This window comes from Triturus cristatus, chromosome 4_2 (assembly GCF_964204655.1).
Source record: "Triturus cristatus chromosome 4_2, aTriCri1.1, whole genome shotgun sequence".
Classification (NCBI taxonomy): domain Eukaryota; kingdom Metazoa; phylum Chordata; class Amphibia; order Caudata; family Salamandridae; genus Triturus; species Triturus cristatus.
This window is the reverse complement of record NC_140586.1, coordinates 101,557,435-101,578,146: the sequence shown is the minus strand read 5'-3', so window position 1 is coordinate 101,578,146 and position 20,712 is coordinate 101,557,435. Positions and strand designations below refer to the sequence as shown.

Below are 20,712 nucleotides of genomic sequence, written 5' to 3'. Positions count from 1 at the left end.
AGAAAACATCATAAGAGCCCAAAATACTGGAACGCATAGTCCTGACCCTATACACTTGACCGCAGTGCACAGCTTACGGTAGGGACATATTGAACAGAAAATCGTCAACAACAAACATAAGCCCGAAACAGAAGCCAGCACTCACTGGCATTATCCTGGGTCCGTACCTCATTCATGCTGAGACTGATATTCAGAGCAGGGTGGACTTGCAACTGGCTTAGGAGGCAGGACTTCCCACTAATGGTTCGGCAAAGTGCATTACTCCAAGCCCACTCATGCTGAGTTATGGTGATGTGTAAATGCAGTCTGTTATTTTAGTTAAGTTTGATTTGAAATTTGCACCGCTGCCTAGATTGCGCCCGCCGGTTCATATTTCCAGCAACTGCAGCCACATCAGAGCCGCCAGTTACAACAGCCGCACCTCCACTACCGGGAGCCGCAACCCCATTTTGCATACAATATACAGCTCTTTGAGACCAAGGGCAACCAGCCCGAGCATGTGAATGACAAGAGGGGCATACTATCAAAGCCCACCGCCGCAGCCAAGCGTTTTCCATTTAGTTGTGAAATGCCGTGTAATGACAAACTTTAGATCTCCCCTGGACCAAGGAATGTACCGTCACTTTCCCAGGGCGAGAATATCAGTTCCAAACTTATGGAATATAACATATACACAGCACTTCCTAAGGTGGGCAAACTTTCAACACTCCCCCAAAGGCAAGGCAAGAAAACAATATATACACAGACTTTGCACATCACTTGCTCAGGAGTAGCACCAACTTCCTATAACACAATTACCTGCTAGAAGGAAATTCACCCATCCTTCTACAACAGAATACTTGGCCAAGAAGAGTCCACACCTCCTGCTACAAGGAAAAGACGAATTGGTATATCTGGGATGTATTTATTAGTAAATAGCACCACACAGTAAGCCAAATGCACTTAACATAGCAGACTCTAACATATCAATAGTATGATTGAAACTCAATCAAGGCAAATATATATATATATGTAGAAATATATATGTATGGATATAAGAATCAGAAATAAGAAGGAAAGGAAAGAATTCAGAAAAGAATCAAGAGACAGTTAGTAGCAGAGACACCTCACCTAATGCTCCATCATTTCACCCCGCTTTGCTCAAGGGGAGTCCATTGCTTGAACCGGGCGAAAGCTCAGAGGTGACCCCACTTTTTCCATGACAGCACGTCTGCTCCATGGATGAACTTCCACCAGGCCAGTGTAGACTCCCCTTTTTAATACACATTCAAAACACAGCGAAGCTTCTAGCAAACTCTGCCCCCTAGTTCTCATGAGAGCCCGTACCAGCTTGCTTCAAGGTCACAGCAAAGGGTTGATCAGGCCCTCGCTATGGCTACGAGTCAAACCATGTACATTCCTCTGATAAGAACCAGTTCTCTCTAGTCAGTAAAATGCGAAAAACAGGAGGAAAGAGCCGACCATGCCCTCCCCACTTTGCAGCTTCGTGCAGGCACAGAGTTAGTTCAGCCATGCACACAAAGGCCCAAAGCAGGAATGGAATCAGAAAAGCAAGGCACCTATAATTCTCATCCACACAACTTACAAGCACCACTGTGCACACAGAAAAGTTTGAAGCAAGGTAAAGTCAGAAGGCAGAATGACATTAGACCACATCAAAGCCAATAGGTCAAAGTCATAATTCACCTAACCCAAATAACATTATACACTTAATCCCTCAGTATACAACATTGAGCACATGTGTGCACCACCACCCATAAGACTGCACCTCAACATCCCATACCTTCTATTCTTGGAAAGACTATTCCACTAAAAGACAGAAGAAAAGCAGGCATATGCAAACCCATCCTACCTTAAGGCTAAGGTAACATAACACACTTAAGTCAGTACAGAATGGTGGTGGTCGAGGGTCATCATAGGGTGTCAGACCACAAAAGTGGCTCATTCACCACATTGCACCCCATGACCCTCGATCATCACCATTCACATATGTCAAAAACAAAATCCTCAACTAAAGGCACAACTATAAATGAAGCACTGCATCTTTTAACTGCAAAAATGTAATCATTGCAAAGCAAATAGCAACTGTATATCATAACTGAAAAACAAAACTATCATTAAAGCACTACATATCTCAACTGAAAGCAAAATCATTTAAAACCACATTTCTAAATTGAAAGGCACAACTACTAAAAAGCACATACAGCAACTCATGTGTCGAAGTGGCTACACAAAAAAACCTAATTTAAAACAACTCATGACTAAAAAGCAACTATGATCGAAATGCTCCATTGCAAACCTGAAAAACGTATCAAAAGTATATGATAATCACTTTAGAGCAAATAAAGTCTGCATTCTCTAAATACATGCAGAAGCAATAACTCGGGTGCATCTAGAAATAGCTCATAGATATCTGGATACATGTATAAATGAATACACAAAATAAATGTTTAAAGCTTTTGAATGCTCCTAATGCCTCTAATGGTAAAACTGGAAAGTCCACTGCCAAACTCATATATCGTAGCAATAGCAACTGGTTATTACTCTGCAGTCTCTAACTCAGAAAATATCTAGTCTGATTGCAGCAAAGCGTCTCTATCCGTTTCCATCTCTAAAATCAAAAACAGTCCTTCTGTGTGAAAAAACACACAGCTGTCTCCCATCGCATCTGAACTTCACGTTGATAAAACAGTTCAGGCAAAGCACATCCTTTAGTTCCCTCTTTTTTTTTTCTTTACTGTCACACAAGCAGTTCCCTGTGTGAAAGACACACAGCCTTCATGCATGTAAATTCGACCTCACGTGAAGGAAATAGTTCCACACTCTGCTGATCCCTCTTTGCTTGGAAAGAAGCAGTCCATCATGCTCTCCAGTATATATCTGCATCTGTATCTCCTTGACAAGGGAGGACCCCATCCAGTTTGGTAAGCCACAGGCATCAGCCGCCACCGTCTGGTCTGGCGATCACTCCAGGCTGGGGGGGGGAGGGGAAGGGGATGGGGGAGGGGGGAGGGAGGGCCACACTCACACGGGAGAAGCGAGTCCCACTCACACGCGGAGAACTGGGCGAATCTGAAAAAGAAACAAGCATCACTCTTCTTGCAAAAAACATTTTTCAAAAGCACACTTTGTCTTGCATTTCTAAAAATATAATATTTTCATTTCTGTCTACATAGCTATCCTCTAGCTCTGGGGAATTATCAAAGAATTCTACCAACGCTTTAGCCTCTGAATTCTTGGTAAAATCTCTCTTTTTCTATACACAGCAAGAAGGGCTGGGGCAGTCTCCTTCTCTCACTTCTCTCACTGCACCCCTCACAGGTGCTGCCCCCCTTCACAAAAAATCTCTGCGGACACCAACTGGCCCCTCGCCAAACATAACAAGCAGAGACTTCTCTGCTGTCTCTAGCTCGCACCTTATCTCTTCCAAGGTCGAAGTGCCCTGCACTCCTGCCAACTTTCGTCAGCTCTGCGACTCTCCTCATGGGGGGGGGGGGAGAACCTGCGCCTTTGCAAACCTCCCAGACATCTATCTCCAAGAAGCTGTCTCTGTCTACCGGGGAGAGGAGCTGGAATGACCCCTCCCGTAGGAATTCCTCCTCGGACTTCACAGAAAGCCTGAACTCTTCTCAGCGTTGCTGGATGATCTCATTGCAAGCCTCCTAAACATCAATCTGAAAGACGCTTTCAAATGACCCACTCCCAGAACAACTCTTTACATGTCTGAGAGGAAAAACAGCTGTAACCTCTCCTGACCTCCAGCAAGACTTCACATTCTTTAATCTGAAAATGCTCCCCCATTCTGTCTAACTAATTCAAGCAAATCCTTAACTGTCATTAGTCTATCACCTCATGAAAAAGAAAAACTAAACTGCTCTTGACATATCAAAAAGAAAAAAGCATTGGCAATATCAGAAGTCACATATCAAGTCCCATGCTACTTCTGTAACAATATCTGGGACAGCATCAGTCAAAGAAGGTATATATTTGTCCAATTCGCAATAATCAACTGTCATGCGCCAAGAATTGTCACCACCTCAATCTGTCAAGCCCTGAATGATCTCACTGATCCATTCACACCCATCTGGCATTCTGTACTGTTTCAAATTAATTTCCTTTGTAACATGGGGCACCTTCACTGGGAAATCTTGTGTTTCAAACTCCACCTCAGGACCTTCTATTAAATCCTGTGCAAACTGTTTTTCTGTCTGTACATGCCACTTAATGACCATTGCAATCTCCCATAGGCAAATCACATTTTCTCTAATGCTGTTCTGTCCAGTATCTTTTGGTGTGCAAGAGCACAGCATCATCTGCATTTGTCCAGCATCTGAATTTAAAAGTGACCCCTTCTTTCCCTGCACTGCTCTGTAATCATTGTACACAATCTGCTGTTCACATTCAAAATCATATTTTTGCATTTCTCTTTTGAAGCAAAATGTATCATTCACTGTCATGTCTAATTTATGTCCGCAACCGGTGATCGTTAAGCCTAAAACGTTAGTCTGTTCATTTTCCTGCACATTCCTTTCTGGCTGAAAAACCTCTTTAGAAGAATTAATTAAAACTGTCTGTGTAGCTCGTAGTCTGACTGCATTCTCTGTTACATTTATCACATCTGAATCATTTTGGCTGGTCAAAGTAAACAGCTTCACAGCCTGGTACACGTTTAATTCTGTCTTCAAAGATATATTTTCAAACTGAGCATCAACTAGCTCTTTTTTCAACTCAGTACGTTCTTTTAGCAAATGCTCACATGTTTGATGCATATTAACCAACACATTTAAAATAACACCGCTGTCTCTGTCTAAAATGTCATTAATCTCCTGCTGATTAACACCCTTCATTGCAACTCCGGAGTCTATAAACTCGAGGGAGTCCCACGCATCAGGAGTATGCTCTGACATCGTACATTCACTTTGCAACTGAAAACATTTGATATGCATTCCTTAACAAACACTTGAAAGGGATCCAGCCCTTTCTGCCTAACGTAGCAAGCTATTTATAAGCACTTTTTACAAAACACACTTAAACACACACACACCAATTCTAACTCAGCACAATTAGCTCACTTCACGAGCCAGCACATCATATGGGCTACCCCCATGCAAATAAATCAATTGATATCTAAGAGTCTGCTTTCAATTTCTGGGGAAAAAAAACATATTTCTTCCCTTTTTAAATCAACGTTCAGATCCTGCAACCGACTACGTCAAAAATGTAATGACAAACTTTAGATCTCCCCTGGACCAAGGAATGTACCGTCACTTTCCCAGGGCGAGAATATCAGTTCCAAACTTATGGAATAAAACATATACACAGCACTTCCTAAGGTGGGCAAACTTTCAACACTCCCCCAAAGGCAAGGCAAGAAAACAATATATACACAGACTTTGCACATCACTTGCTCAGGAGTAGCACCAACTTCCTATAACACAATTACCTGCTAGAAGGGAATTCACCCATCCTTCTACAACAGAATACTTGGCCAAGAAGAATCCACACCTCCTGCTACAAGGAAAAGACGAATTGGTATATCTGGGATGTATTTATTAGTAAATAGCACCACACAGTAAGCCAAATGCACCTAACATAGCAGACTCTAACATATCAATAGTATGATTGAAACTCAATCAAGGCAAATATATATATATGTAGAAATATATATGTATGGATATAAGAATCAGAAATAAGAAGGAAAGGAAAGAATTCAGAAAAGAATCAAGAGACAGTTAGTAGCAGAAACACCTCACCTAATGCTCCATCATTTCACCCCATTTTGCTCAAGGGGAGTCCATTGCTTGAACCCGGCGAAAGCTCAGAGGTGACCCCACTTTTTCCATGACAGCACGTCTGCTCCATGGATGAACTTCCACCAGGCCAGTGTAGACTCCCCTTTTTAATACACATTCAAAACACAGCGAAGCTTCTAGCAAACTCCGCCCCCTAGTTCTCATGAGAGCCTGTACCAGCTTGCTTCAAGGTCACAGCAAAGGGTTGATCAGGCCCTCGCTATGGCTACGAGTCAAACCATGTACATTCCTCTGATAAGAACCAGTTCTCTCTAGTCAGTAAAATGCGAAAAACAGGAGGAAAGAGCCGACCATGCCCTCCCCACTTTGCAGCTTCGTGCAGGCACAGAGTTAGTTAAGCCATGCACACAAAGGCCCAAAGCAAGAATGGAATCAGAAAAGCAAGGCACCTATAATTCTCATCCACACAACTTACAAGCACCACTGTGCACACAGAAAAGTTTGAAGCAAGGTAAAGTCAGAAGGCAGAATGACATTAGACCACATCAAAGCCAATAGGTCAAAGACATAATTCACCTAACCTAAATAACATTATACACTTAATTCCTAAGTATACAACATTGAGCACATGTGTGCACCACCACCCACAAGACTGCACCTCAACATCCCATACCTTCTATTCTTGGAAAGACTATTCCACTAAAAGACAGAAGAAAAGCAGGCATATGCAAACCCATCCTACCTTAAGGCTAAGGTAACATAACACACTTAAGTCAGTACAGAATGGTGGTGGTCGAGGGTCATCATAGGGTGTCAGACCACAAAAGTGGCTCATTCACCACATGCCGTGAGCAGTGTTCAGATATGGCAAAGGAGAAGGTGAATACAGCTTTTCACGTGTGTTAGGACTCGGAGGGGCTCCAAGCGATGCCTTTTGGTGGCTTACGGCCATTGTGCATGGTGTAGCAGGTAAAAATGTACAAATGCGCTCACTTGCTAATGTGCCCCCATGTAAACTTTATATTTTATATGCCTATGTTGGGGGCATGGGGAGGGTAATGGATTTTAATGATTCTATTTTATATGTTGTGTAGCCTATTAGCCCATTCCTAGAGGCTGTAAGGCATGACAAAGGCGGTGCATTTAGAGGTGGGTGAGCCAACAAATAAACAGGGAGAGCCGAGGGAAGGGTCTCCCTGGGATCTTAGTTCCCGCGCACGTCCCGAACACTAAAATTATTTATTTAATTATAGCGGTATATATGTACCTTTCCATAATGGAACACCGAACTTCTGTACTCTAAAATGGTGAAACATAGCTCAAAATCGCTCCCTTTATTAGTCTATCTTCAATGTCAAATCAACTTTGTCACCCTGCCTCGCCTCCTTTCTTTATTTGGCTCTTTAAAAAGTAAAACAGCCTGGCCGTTTTAGAGCAGTAATATTTCCCATCCGGATCCCATAGAGTTGTGGTCAGGGCCGTTTCTTCCATTAGGCAAGACAAGGCGGCCGCCTAGGGTGGCAAAAGGGGGAGGGTGGCAAAAAACATGAGTTTGGGAATATCTGATGCATTAATTCTTCTAGCCTGGATGAAAGGGAGAGAGAGTGATGGTAGTAAAGGGAGGCAGCGGCATTTTTCAATTCTCGCCTAGGGCGGCAAAACACTTAGAAACGGCCCTGGTTGTGGTGGATGGCTTTCTTATAAGTGTAGCGTGATCAGGCAGTGTGTTTTTTGGCTACATTCTACTGATGCATACAGGCTAAACATTTTTTTGTTCTGAATAGTTTCAAATCAAGGCTTGGCAAGAACTGTTTCTGTGCCCTGGAAATGTTTACTTGCAATCTTCGCGCCAACCAAAAACCTACCGATTACAAGAGGTGATTTTCTCTTTATTCTTCTTGTTGTATATCCATGGTGGTAATTCCACCAGATTCATGGCAGCCGCCCAATGTGGTGTTAGAAATCAGGTGTGATTAGCACCATTATACTGCTTAACGTTATTAAATACCCACAAATAAAATAATCAGGTGACTCCTGTTCTTTTGGACTCAATATGTCCATACCCATCATTTCCCTTTATATAATAAAGCATTCTCGCCATGTCCATGACGACTGCATAGTATAGATTTGCTAAAAGAAATCCAGGATTGCTTTAGACTGTATCCAAGTAAACCCCATACACCAGAACCCATGATCAACATGCTTTCTTTTAGATTAATTTTAAAACACACAATTACCATAACATCCATGCAGCCACTACAAAACACATAAGTAACAAAGATTTACATTTACAACGACAATATCTCTAACTCTAAACAAGCATTTGCAATGCAATAAGTCATGTGTTTACACGAGTTTAAGCTATTGGCATTGTAAATGACAATGCCTTTTATTTATGTTTTAAAAACAAAAACAAAAATAAAAGGCATTGTTATTTGCAATGTCAATAGCTGAGACTCACCTAATTAAGAGACCTATTGCATTGCAAATGCTTGTTAAATAAATGAGATACGGCCCGAGGGGATGGGTGTCCTCAGGGACTAATAAGGCTCAGAGATGGGGGAATGCTTGGCCCCATTCCCATTTGTAAATGTAATTGCCCATAAGGGATGGGGTCTTTGGGGCTTAATGAGGCTCGGGGAGGGGGTTGGCATGCCTCTCTCACTTTAGTAATTGCATTTGGCCCTGGAGATGGGGCCACCCCCCTTCTTTGTTATGTACTTTGACCCTGGGGAATGGGGTCTTCAGGGAAGGGGGCTGTGTGGACCCTCCCCTCTTTTATTAATTTTGACACCGGGGGATAAGGTTCCCTGGACCTAATAAGGCTTGGGGAGGGCAGCTGCATGCCCCCTTCCCCTGTTTCAATATATTTGGCGCTGGGGGTCCCCAGGCCCTAATGATGCTTGGGGAAGAGGCCCGCACAATCCCCCTCCAAATTTTACTGCCTTTGGCCTCAAGGGATGGTATCCCTGGGGCCTGATAAGGCTCGTTGAGGGGGCCTCACGTTTCCTCCCCTTAGAATTTGACAAGGAATGGGGCCCCCCAGTGCCTATTCAGGCTTGGGAGTGGAATTCACACCTGGCTCATCTTTATATATGTGTCCCTGGGATTTGAAGGCCAACCTTACGCCGCGTTGCCAAAGGCTGCATGGGGCGTTGCGGAAGGCCGTACGTGGCAAGGAGTTTGCTTTATGTATGATAATTAAGTATTACTTTACTTTAAAAAAAGTTTGAAATTCACTGACAAAACCAAAGGTTAAAGTAACATTACAGTTAGTTGAAATGTTCAGTAACAACGTAACACTTTAAACTCTAAAAACCACAGAAATTCACCAGTTACGGTTATCTCAAGGAACCATAACTTGTGCCCTAAGGTAATTATAACTTGCGCCCTCACCAGGCACTGCTAATTACCCCATATATTATTACATCACACATTACATCTTCTATGACATCATTGATAATATCACTGCAACATTTGCAATGATATTATTGATGAGAAATCTGTGCATGGTGGGTGAGCTTGTCCAGTCCTTTATGTTTCTAGACACAGATTCAACAGCAGGTGCAGTCCTTCTTTTGTCTTCCACAGGCCCAGAGGTGTTCTAAATATGTGCACAAGGGTGCCATTTTTATACCCAACACTAGCTTGTGGGTGGGGGACAATCTCTGGCCAAAAGAGAAAACATTCCCAGGGACAACACTACTCACTTTGACATCAGTTCCTCGGGTCTGGCCCTAAATAATCCCATAGTACCCTGCCACAATTCAACATGACAGAACCTTTCTTCCCTCGGTCAAAGCTCTGTGGACACCCCTAAGGTGTGTCTAGGGAAATGAGGAACTCGCCATGCAAACCAGTTCTGGAAAAGGTTTTCTACCTTCTGGGATTGGTGCCACTTTTGCTACTTGGACAATAACAGAGGCAGGCAAAGGTGTGAGTTCATTCTGCCTGTGACAGAGGATGCCCCTTTGAAGCTTGTGCAGATGGTAGGCACATCCCTAGACCATCCTGTCAGGAGGAGGTCACACCTCCTCTCAGCCATGGACCTTTTGTTTCCTTTCCTAGGAGCCATTCACACTTCCCAGCAGGCTGCAAGGTGACAGTTGGGATTAACTTTGACAAAAATACTAAAGGCTTTAGGCAGGAAAATTACAACTTCCTAAAAGTGCTATTCTCAAAGGAGTAATTTAAAATCCGACTTGACCATTAGATAGGATTTTTAATTACTTTGAATTTGAATCCGTGAATCATGGTTCCAGACATTCCCAAGTTGGATTTGTGCAGTGTAAAGTATTATATTATAACCCAGTGTTTATCTATGGGAGAGTCAGCCTTGCCACAGTGAAAAATGATTTCGGAGATTTTTCACTGCCAGGACATGTAAAAGTCTTGCTTTTTAAATACCATGCACCCTACTTTACAGGCATTTTCAGCATACCTTAGGGGCGACTTGTACTTATTAAAAAGGAAGGTTTAGGCCAGGCAAAATGTTTATTTTGCTGAGTCAAATTTGCAGTTTTTCAAACTGCACACTGAAGAAGCCCAAAGACATGCTTTGTTGCATTGTATTGTCACTTTAATGGTGGTACAATAAATGCTGCAGCCCACTGGTAACATTTCACTTACAGGCCTGGCTACACAGAGTACCATATACTAGGGGCTTATACATAAGTTAAATATACCAGTCAGGGGTTAGCCAATTCTACATGTTTTTAGGTGTCGGAGCACACACACTGGGTGCTGAGTGGCAGTGCCCCTGTGTTCAGAGTCCATACACCAGCAATAAAACCCAGCACAAAATACGGGGGTGACCACGCAAAAAAGTGCATTTTCTTACAGCGAACATTCAACATTGGCACATTTGATCAATAAATGTTATGCTACATGGCTTTATATAGTGCATATATTGCACATTCTGGTTTTAGTGTGTGCTAAATGTGCTAGTATCTTCTCCCCTCGATTTCAGGGATTCTGATACAAAACAGGGGCAGAACTAGACCTGAACTTCAGGAGAGGAATAGCAGGGCAACCAATAGGGTGGAGCTATCCTTAGAACAAACACCAGAAAATAGATTGATCATTTGTGCATTTTAATCATATTGTGCCAATTTGATGATTACTACAGACATGTTTTAGTGGCTTTGACAATACTTACAGGCTACTGACCGAGATCTTTAAAAAAGGGGAATGAGTGGTTTGAGAACTAAAGAGCTGCTTGTACATCTTTCAATACAGAGCACTCTAGAACCAGTTTTTACCCATTTATCACATGGCAATGGTCCCTTTTGCCAATTCTCCAAAAGTTCCTTCTGTAATATGACTTTGAGCTCATGAACTATCTTGAATTCCATCTCAGAATGACACTCATGTCTGACTGTTGACCAAAGGTAAGTTTTAAGTCTGCTTATCAAGACTTACAACCTATGCTTGATTGAGGCTGCACACATGTGCAAGGCTTTTGAATTTTTTTTTAGCTTAGTGTGTTACCAAACCTGATTTTGGGATGTGTGACTGCACAAGTCTCTGGTTTGATTCCTAATGCATCTTTCATTCCTCCTGAGATTGAATAAGTGAGTGCCAATAATTTGGCAATATTTCCTCCTGTTAATATTCAAAAAGAATCTGTGCTATTCTAAATCTAAAAAAAAATAGTTGTTGGTATCACCCACATTGAGCAATTCTTATATTTGATGGTGGAGCTACATCTGCCAGGCGTAAAGATGTGTCAAAAAAGGTAGTTACCTTGAAATAATTTTGCAACAAAGGGTGTTTTAGCATGCAAAGAATGCAAGCATTCCTTCAATATTCAGAACACATATAGGGCCACAAGCATCAAAGTATTAAGAAATCGCTATTTAGGACTCGCAATTCCCTATGCATGTAGGAATTGCAAAAAAAATTGAGATTCGTACATATTCCTTAATAGTGACTCGCAAATTGAGACTCGCTATTAAGGAATGCCTTCCCATTCATTTCTATGGGCCTGGAGATCCATAGGAACGAATGGGAATACATGCGCAATTTGCGAGTACCTAATAGGTACTCTCAAATTGCACATGCAATTTGAAGGGTGCTAGGGGGCCTAAAGGCCCCCCAGCTGCACCCCCAAAATTAGCATGTGTGCACATGTGGCGCACACATATGCCCTAAGAGCATATGTATGCACCACAGTGCACTTTGAAAAATGTATTTTAGTGCATTTTTCAAAGGAATCACAAATTACCATCAACTTGAAGTTGATGGTAATTTGCGATTCAGAATTGCGAAAACGCAATTTGCGAATGCATAATGCATTGCATTTAGGGAATCGCAAATTGCGATTCTCTAACTGCATTCACAAAATAGGTAATCGCAAACATTGCGATTAACTGTTTTGCGAATGCTGTGGGGCTTGATACATCACAAATCACATTTTACTGGTCGCAAATGGGCCAATTCTGTGAATCGCCCCGTTTGCAACTGGTAAAATGCTTGAAGCATGTGCCCCATAATGTTTGGCTGATGGGCAATGGCCTGCACAGAGGTTGGTCTAAAAGAAACAAAAACAGTCATCTTAATAACATATGTTATAACAACAACCATGCATCAATTCTGTTCTGAAGCCTGCAGAACATAAATTGTCTAATCCACTAGATTATTAATGTTGTTTTCAATCCTGCAGTGGTAATTTGCATTATAAAGTGCAACATTTGTTACGAATTTTACAAAGAAGAGTTACCAGATTCTCCTAAATGTCTATACTGATTATAGAAATAAGTCTGGCCTGGGTGCAGAAAGGGACAACCTTGAATGGGATACAAAAGAGACACTGGGCTGACAACATGGTTACCAGTTTGTCATTGTAACAATGGAACAACTAGGACACGAAGTAGTGTTTTCCTTCTGCATTGCTTTTGCATGGGTAACCCATTAAGCATAAGGTCAGAAGTATACTACTTTTGACAGACCCAGGCTTAGTTTGACAGCAGAATAAAGTTTACCAAGCATTTTTTGCCAAACTATACCTCTCTGAAGAGGCATGATGACACTGGCATGCAATGCACGTGGCTGATGTGCTGCCTTTGCATAGACACTATCCTGGAGAAAACACACCAGACATATGTTAAAAAAAATTCTGTCATACAAGGCAATCTGATTATGGAGGCATTTACTTTAGGCAGAAAAGGTATGCCTCTGGTTAGACATAAATTATATGTTCTGGCTTCACATAGCTGAGTTCGTTCTCAGTCTACCAATATGTTAGGTGTCAAAAACCCAACCTATTCCGGAGGTGACAAAGCTCCAGCACCATAATTTACACTCAATGTTTCAATAATTGCCACTGTCCCTGTGTTTAGTGCTTGAGGGCACTCATTAAGTATATTGAAAACCTACACAATGAAGATATGAGTTGAGTTGTTCTTTATTAAAGTACAGTGACCGCCCTAACTCTGAACTGACTAACATCATAAATATGAAGATAATAAACAAAATAGTTTAATGTGAAGAGCCTCCCTAAACATAGAATCGTCCTCCATTTTGCGCAGGCCAGGTCAGAGTGCATTCTAAATACAGGAAGTAGCAAAAGGGAATGAACATCCGCCTCTACAACCCACTCCACCAAGTCTTTCTAAATCGGGGACTGATCACAGGAGTGAAGAGACAAATTGAAGGGACTGGAAGCAAACATATAAGCAAAATGGGTCTGTTTCATAATAGGCTGTCTGGGTTAAGCAGAGCGCCTTATAATGGATCCATCTAAAAACTGCCAATCAGTGACCACTTATGGCAAGCATCAGAGAACCTATCAAATTTCCTGATATTCATTGCATTCCACATTCTGGATGCCTTGAAGCTTGTAAATAGCTGCCTTAGGAAGGCCGACGAAGCAAGCATTGGTGTACTTCAATCTAGAAATGATGATGGCATTAACAACAGAAGCTTTCAAGTGGCACAGAATAACAAGCATTGGCAAAGCCAATAGGTCTCGCCTTTGGGACCTTATAAGTGTTTAGCCATGCAACAGTTGATGTTGTTGCACTAAGGATATTGTGCTGCATAACTGAATACTTATAAAGTCCCAAAAGTGAGACCTATTGGCTATGCCAATTCTTGTTGAAATTGTAAAGTGTCCTATATTGAATGTTAACTGCAGGGCTCTAAAAGAACAGAAAGGATAGACCTACACTGAAACCCCCATACCCAGGATTATGAAGCTGCTAATTCAGCATCACTAGATGTCCCCACGGAGCCAGCACAGTGTTTTACAAAGTACTATCGGTTTTATGATGAAAACCTGCATTCGGCTCTATGCTCAGGTTACAGAAATAACCATTTTATTATACCCCACATGAATGTTTGCCCTTCATGTTATAACTCGTGAATTTTAAAAGCACTTTAAAAAAGATGTTCTCAAATAAGCATAGTACAAGTGAATGAATGACGATTTAGGAAAGTTACGTGTTCTATCTGTACATTCGTCTTCGTTGAACTTCTTTCCCTTCTTCACCCTCAACAACTCCTCCCTCTTCCTACCCCGTGCTATTTCCATCGGCAAAGCGCCAATAAAGATGGCGAGTGGCATTAACTAACTTCCCTTGACAAAATAAGGTCAGTGGGGGTTTTCCTTTCTGTCAGGGGTGGGGGAGGGCGACTCAAGCCGATTAACTTTGTTTATGCGGTGTTTTGCTGTGCTTTGCGATGCCCCATGCGCGCCTATAGTAAGATCTACAACCCTGCCTTGCCTGTTGCTGCGTGAGCGCCTCACCATGCGCCGAACGAGTTCAAGGAGCTTCCATTCTGGGCTTCGCAGGCACGCCGCAGGCACGCCACAGGCACGTATCTTAAAAGCATGCCGGGCGCTTCTTTGTAATTTGTTTGCCTTGTGGACTTCTCGATTTTCAGTCCTCATCTTGGCGTGAAATCGAGACTCTTGTGCTGCAAAAGATCATTCTTAAAATATGTGCAAATTTACTAATTTTGTGGAGTGTTTTCATCTCTGTATGGACCTCTGAGTGGCTAAACAGGAAGCGCTAGGTAATCAGTTTAATCTTAAATCAATATTCAATTTATTTGCCTGATGTCTAGTTTCCCTTTACCCACCCTATTACCAGGTTAGTGACTGATACTCTCTTCAATGACGTAGGTCTATGGAGAATCAGAATAGTGGAAAGGAATTGGTTACATAACAATGAAATAATATGACTGATGTTACGTGGCAAATGCCTGGAACTGAATTGCATCCGGTCTTATGAACATATTTCATTACCCATCATCATGCTCACTGTTGCTGCCCGATGGAAGGATCCCCACTGAATGCTCATCCGCACAACTATTATTTCTGGAGCGCCAATGAGAATGCTTTTCCTCTGGAGAACTATTGCTCTATATGGTAACCAGATGACAGTGTCATTAGTAATGGTGTTCTCCAATCCTGGGTTTTTAGCTTAGTAAACAGGTACATTTTGGGATTGCCGTTCTGGTTCAAATGAACTTATTGAAGTAAAGTTCCAGTCCATTAGAATTTATAGAAGTAAAAAACACAGTCTGAATAAGGTGCATGTGATGACATGGAGTCATCGCGTAACCTGAATTGTTGCAGAATAATTTGTTACACTTAACTCACTTGGGTTACAGATTAATAGTGGTTGTATCTACGTAGATGAGTTTTAGCATCTACACCGAGTACATCTTAGGAGCAAACAACTGTTTGCCATTTGATTTTTGATTAATTTATTATTGTATTTTTCCTGTTGATATTCTGCTTGTTTAACTAAGTTTTTGAATTCTAACTTGGTCTGTTGTCTGTATAACACGGTTAGCTGTGTTTACAATTGCATGTAAAGCTATTCTCCATCACTGCGATTTTAAGGTGTTTGCTGCGCTCTTTAATGTAAAATACCACAGTTGCCCTGAGAAACGGCTAGCAAAGGCCGACAGCTCCCTTCCACAGCATAACAATGAACCGTGAGATAAAGGCGTGACATTTGGGCTGCAGAATGAGTAATGGGGGCTGTGGGGTGAAACAGGGTGAATGCGTGAGAACTTTTGAGACAGCGTGAAAGGGGTTTGTGGTTCCTGGTTGGCGTGCTGCATCTCTGTAGCGCATAAGAATGCCCCCAGTGATTTAAAAAGAACCTCTCATAATTTAGCCCTATATAAGCGGTCAGGAACATTGTGGACGGAAGAAGCAACGTCGTTAAGAGAACAAGCGCGCGCTCGCGCTGCAAGTAATAACAAAAACAAGTTGCGAGACGCACTCTGTGGTCGGGGAGGGGACTTGAAGCGAGGCGCACGCGCTTGGCCGAGCACGAGGAAAGCCAGATGGCGCCTCTGCTCGTGCATGTGCACGTAACCGCACACTGTATGCTACACAAAGCTGTGGTCGGACCTTTAAAACTCCACTCCTAAATGTCTCGCCAGAGCAGCGCATGCGCTGGCTCAGGCGAGACCTAAAAAAGGTGTTTCTTCTTTAAGAATCTCATTTGAAGGTCACAAAACTTCACAACTGCAACAGCAGGGTGAGGCAGTTGGAAATTCCATCATTCTAATCTTGTCTGACATTCTGGGGTCCAAGTTTGACAACTTTGAAAGGGTTCAACAACCCCTTTCTTCCATCCACTATGTATGGTGCCAGATGAAAACAGGTGTTAAGGCTGAAGGTAAAAACATGTGTAACAAACACAGATAAGAATTTTCAAATTCTGACTCAACATACATCATCTGGGGAGCCCGACTTTAGGGAAGTAAGCAAGGAGGAAACCTCCTCTTACTTGAGCTGTGAGAGGAGTGACAAAGAAGGGTGAAGGCTTGTAATCATCCTGCATAAGACAGGAGGAAACCAGTACACAGCCAATACAATAATGAATGGCCTTGAACTTCTCATAGAAAAAAGAGTCCATATTATTGTGAACAGCTTGGGAGGGGTAACAGTCATTTTGACACAGAGCAGATTGAAGAAATTGGAGACTTCTTTGAAAAGAGCTGTAGAGGAGATGGAGGCCTGAGAAATAAAAGAGGTCTTAGCAGCAAAAAAAGACAATGTTTAATGCATGAGTGTTTGACATTTACGTAGTACTTTAAAGTCTGTTGTGTGTGTGTGTTTGTGTGTGTGTACATACACATTTGTGCTTTGCTAAATTAAAAACTGTATATTTTTCACATAAAAATGTGGAGGGTTTGCAGCCCTATATGAATGTGCCAATGTGACCTCCAGCCTATGTTACTCTCTATAGAATGATGCTTTGCTGTTTATCATATCATTCTTTGTGTTTTCCTTAGCCTTTTCTAACACATGCCGGAAGATTCAAGGAACCAGGAGCAAAGACAGAGGTGAAATTAATTCCCTCATTTTGAGATTGGCAGAGCAGGAGCATCAACAAAGCTCAACGATGCTTCTATTCAACCATTTGAACCAGTTGATGCTCCGCTGACTCTACAGGTGTAAACCTCTGACCTGGCAGCCCATCTGTCAAGGGGCTGACAAATCACAATGGTGGTCAACCCATCCTATTGAGGGTAGGGCTACTATCGCACATTTTCTCTGCCCAAGGCATGGTGGGCACTGAGAGGGAAAAGTAGAATGACTCCCACACGCTGTTGTGTGCAGATTTAGATTCCATTTATAGGTTTCCTGAATTATGCCCATATATAGGTACAATTCACACTGCCCTTATTTGGACATAGAAATCTGGCCCTTATTTAGACATTGTCCGTACAAACCAAATACAGGCATGGCCACCTACCGTCCATCCATGTCACAACGAATTCTTGGAAAACCAGACCCTTAAGCCCTCAGCTTGAATATTGATTTCTCCAAGAACTTTTAGTATGCATGAACATCTATTCCTTAGGGGTTCATTCATGACGTTCCTCTGCCCGACTTTTACGTCAATGCTAGTATTCCTAAACACCTTCAAGGTATAAATATACCTGCACTTGTCCTAGCAAACCACGGTTCCTGGAGGATTCGATCCGACCCAGACCACGCGGTTCGCCACGGCAAGTTCGAAAGGAGATCGAGTTCCTGCCTGATGCACTGAACAGACGCTGCCATCCTCTTCACAGAGAATCCAGCTCCAGTGCTCTCTGACTTCCCTTGCGGGGGGTTAGACTATCGAGTCCAGAAAAGGGATTCCAACCTCTCTCATTCTCAGGTATGGAGCTGACTAGAACTTAGAGAAACGTTTGGTTACTCTTGGCTAAACTAATATATAGCTAGCTATACTTTAGAAACAGCACCTACTTCAAACCTCGTACTGTACTTAGGTTAGGTTCACTGGGGTAGAACAATTTAGAAGCATCAGATGAGTATCACATTTTGGGGATGCCTTTCACTATACCTGTTTTTCATCCACTGCTGCCAAACAGCTTATGACTCGTGGAACCCCAAATACCTCTTTTTAAACTGACTTTGGTGCTTGCTACTTTAAACAAAAAGACTTACACCACGTAGTTTCAGCCATCCCCGGAGTACTTCCTCTTCAATCGACTCGCGGACTGCCCCGGACTGCAATTCCCAGGGGGCATAGCGAGTCTTGCGCATGCAGTTACGAACACCGGGGCGCCAGCCGGCCTATAAAGCCATTGCCGGCTTCACGGGCCGCGGGACGCGCGCCGGCTCGCCCGGGCAAAGCCCGGGTCAAGGGCCGGCCCGTCCTTGCCCGTCATCGCCCAGAGGAGACCGGGTTGGGCCAGGGCTCTTGGTTGTTTATTGGAACTATGAGGTATTTGGTGAAAGAGATTATTAACAGTTCAAGTAATTCAATAGTATCCCAAATATTACTACTGGTCTACGTATAATTTTAATGTATGGGGGAGCTTAGATCATCAATTGCACTTTACTGTATGCGCTCAATGTGTCCTTTTATTGCTTAAGAATGCAACCTTTACCTTATTTGTTTGGTTCGTGGAGGGGAAAAAGAGAGCCCAGTTGGGGTTGGGGGTCGGGTGACATCATATTCTCGTACTTGTATTGACCATTTAGATTTAAAAAAGAAATAACTATGGGGAAAAGAAAATTGCTAAGCACTCAGGACGCTAAAAAGCCTGTCGGTGATGTACAGCAAACTTTGTTGAGCTACCTTAAAGGAGCAATGGGGGTGTTAGATAAACAAATATCCTCAGTAGAAGAGTCCATAGAGGTAGGCACGACCTCCTCTAACAAGGAACCAGCCGTAACAGAGGTCACAGGGCAGAGATCAAAGAACGGATGCGTTCTAAATATATCAGATGAAATAATACCTAGTGACTCTGATTCCCTTTCACAGCCACAACAGAAAAAGAAAAAGAACCAGACAAGATTAGAAAATGGGGATAATGAGATTAAAGATGGGACAGATAATATAAAAATAACTAAGGGACAGGGTGTTTAAAACAAGTAAAGCAGGGGGAAAAAAGAATGCCATTAAGAAAGGGCTCTTGGAAATCTAAAGAAGATACCCATAGAAAAATTGAGCCAACCAGAAATTAATTGAATAAGCTAATAGCCTTGGTGGAAAAATTAGATTTGTATACACGAGCCTCGTTAGATAAAATGGGAGAAAGAATATCCTCGATAGAAGCCACCTTGACTAATTATTTACTGAAAGAAAACAGTGATCCTACACCCACTGATCCTAAGAAAGTGGAGTAACGATAACCAAGAACGAAGTGGGAACATGGAGACGGTAGAAATACACCCTCATGCCCTATATGGAAAAAAAGCCGTAGTTTTTGGTACGGGTAACTCGCCGAAGAAAACCCAAACAACCAACTTAGTACCACAAAAATCGATTTTGACTAATAAATCTGCTAATATCTTAGAGGAAAGAAATATTAAGGGTAGTATTGCAGATAACACATTAGAGAGAAGGTTGAATTATCCCACCAATATTCAAAAGACAGCCTCTTTTTCAGAAATACCACATTCTATATTGTATAATGACTATCCTAGCAGCTACCAACATCTAGATCTTCCACCGGCAGCTACACCATATATAGTTATTTTAGCAAATGTGCCTCAGTTGGGGATTCCAGAAAATGAAACCTGGGAGACACTTAGAAACAAATCATTACACTGGTTAAGCTCGAAGGTCGGCCTTACTGAGCAACTCTTTAGTGAGTTCAAGATGGCCAGGAGGGTTCAGTGGGTTTGAAACTGTAGAAAAACCTTACAAGGGGACTGCGTGGTTCTAACATTCAAAACACCCTGGTTGGTCGAGAATATACATCGACGGGCCGGAATGAATTCGGTCTTAACAAAAGGGATTAGTATAGTCCTACTGGGTTTCTTTTATCGTTCACCATTTAGGATGCAGAGGGGCGGTATTACTGGAAGCCTGGCGGCAGGGCAAGAATGTTCCTATAATCTTTCGGTTGAGAACAGGTACGCTGTGCTCTCAGGTCTGGATGAGACAGATTGACTGCCCCAGTTACAGGCAACTCGAGTAAAGAACGTACCAGTAAGTACCCCCACAGGAATACCCCCTACAGATCCTGTTTTGAAATCTAATTCATATCAATTAGCCCTAGAAAAATTTTATCAAACCAAACTCCAGACTAAGAGCATCGAAAATATTCCGGCCAGTGGCGGGTCCATAGTAGATTTTATCTCAGTTTTAGAACAAAGAACGAGTATGGCCGAGAGCCCAACAATATCCAAATCTGGATCCGTCACAGGTGAATCCAAACGGCATGACCCCATCGATGAATCAACCTTGGAAATCTTATTTTGGAATATAGCTGGGCTGCGCTCGAAATTGACCAATCATACATGGCATGACTTTGTGGGAAAGTTTAATGTCCTTTGTTTTCAAAAAACATGGGTTACCACCGAATTCCATATTGAAGGGTATAAGACATACCATACCCCTGCTATCCCGTCCACCTTTGGGAGGGCAAAGGGAGGTCTCGTAGTATATATCTCCAATTTGATAAAGATAAAGGAAATACATTTCGTAAAGTCAGAGCCTAATTTTCAAATAATAACTTTAATTTT

At 42.3% G+C, this 20,712-nt stretch overlaps 1 long non-coding RNA gene across 1 annotated transcript in view; it reads right to left on the bottom strand.

Moving 5' to 3' along the window:
- Positions 1 to 888: 888 nt before the first annotated feature.
- The window catches only part of LOC146833100 (uncharacterized), a 42,445-nt gene continuing 22,621 nt past the window's right edge, over positions 889 to 20,712 (bottom strand). The window contains exon 2 of the long non-coding RNA XR_014960503.1: positions 889 to 3,072. This is a non-coding gene — a long non-coding RNA (uncharacterized LOC146833100). The remainder of the gene's footprint in view (positions 3,073 to 20,712) is intronic.